The sequence below is a fragment of the Labeo rohita genome, unplaced genomic scaffold, assembly GCF_022985175.1.
Source record: "Labeo rohita strain BAU-BD-2019 unplaced genomic scaffold, IGBB_LRoh.1.0 scaffold_469, whole genome shotgun sequence".
NCBI lineage: Eukaryota > Metazoa > Chordata > Actinopteri > Cypriniformes > Cyprinidae > Labeo > Labeo rohita.
Window position 1 is genome coordinate 53,759 of NW_026129389.1, and position 1,674 is coordinate 55,432.

General features: G+C 28.2%; 1 long non-coding RNA gene across 1 annotated transcript; it reads left to right on the forward strand.

Annotated features, from left to right (window-relative positions):
• LOC127160835 (uncharacterized) lies at positions 1–1,310 on the forward strand. Its single transcript, XR_007826862.1, has 2 exons — positions 1–130; positions 561–1,310. It is a non-coding gene; the product is annotated as an uncharacterized LOC127160835 (long non-coding RNA).
• The last annotated feature ends 364 nt before the right edge of the window (positions 1,311–1,674 follow it).

The window sequence follows — 1,674 nt, forward strand, 5'->3', positions numbered from 1 at the left end:
TTTTTTTAAATGTGTACTAAATGTGTTTATACTTATTTTTAGACATTGGGTTCTTCAGTGAAGGAAAAATTACAACAGTGGAATCTCATACATTAAACATCCACATGCCAATTAACTGAAATATTTCAAGGTAAGTAAACTATTTATATTAGTGATCCATATACATTACCAGTCAAAAGTTTTTGGACAGCAAGATTTTTAATGTTTTTAAAGAATTCCCTTCTGTCTAAGCCTGCATTTATTTCATCCAAAATACAGCATTTAAAATAACCGCTTTCTATTTGAATATATTTAAAATGTAATTGTCCAGTCTTTTCAAAGCTTTTAAAATAGAAAGCAGTTATTTAAAATAGTAAAAATATTTCACAATATTACTGCTTTTACTGTATTTTGGATCAAATAAATACAGGCTTAGTGAGTAGAAAAGAATTCTTTAAATAACTTTAAAAATCTTACTGTTCAAAAACTTCTGATTAGTAGTGTAGGTTTTCCAACAATTATGAAAAAATGTTTCTAGTTTATCTGTAAAATGTTTCTTCTTCTGCTTCATCTTATCACAGAGGAAGGAGTCAATGAAGGAAGTTTTATGCGACCGGATGACACCAGCATTGCTGCACTAACTCCAAGAGAAGAAGTTTTTAGCATTTTCAACGGTGAAACAGTGGAACAGAAGACCTTACTACAAGCAGTGGATCTGTGTTTCAGACATTTCTACATTTATGACATCTACTACCCAAAGCTCCTCTGCACCCATTTGCAGCACACAGTCTTTAATATTCCAGGAGTTCTTTCAACACATTACCTCTTCCTTAGAAACTTTGTATTTATTGATCCGTAAAAACTTTTTATGTTGCTGATTATCAGCAAGTCCAGCAGCCAGCAGATTTACTTTGTTTTATTATTATTATTATTATTATTATTATTACTTGTGTTTATGATTTTTTATTTTTGTTTTATTGATAAAAGTTTGTATGTTATGTTTGTTTTATTTGTGCACATTTGTGTATGTGTTGATATAAATAAATATGAATTGATACACATTTATGACCCTGGACAACAAAACCGGTCATAAGTATCATGGGTACATTTGTAGAAATAGCCAAAATTGCATTGTATGGGTCAAAATTATCAAATTTTCTTTCATGCCAAAAATCATTAGAATATTAAGTAAAGATCATGTTCCATGGAGATATTTTGTAAATCTCCTACCATAAGTATATTGAAACTGAATTTATTATTAGTAATATGTGTTGCTAATAACTTCACTTGGACAACTTTAAAGGCAATTTTCTCAATATTTAGATTTTTTTGCACCCTCAGATTCCAGATTTTCAAATAGTTGTTCTATCCTATCAAACCACATATTAATAGAAAGCTTATTTATTGAGCTTTCAGATGATGTTTATATTTAAATACAAAAAAACTTGACCCTTATGACAGGTTTTGTGGACCAGAATCAGATAAATAAACATTAGTTTTGAATAGTTGGTTTTGAATTCAGTGTACATCTTGAAAATATGTCAGTTGTGTGTGCATATTTGTGTTTTGAATGTATTATATTTTCACATTCTTGTACACTTATTTTGTAAACATTTGCAGTATGACTGTTTTACATTTAAAAATATATTTGTAAAAAAAAATATTTGCATATTTAAATAAAATATTTATTTGAAA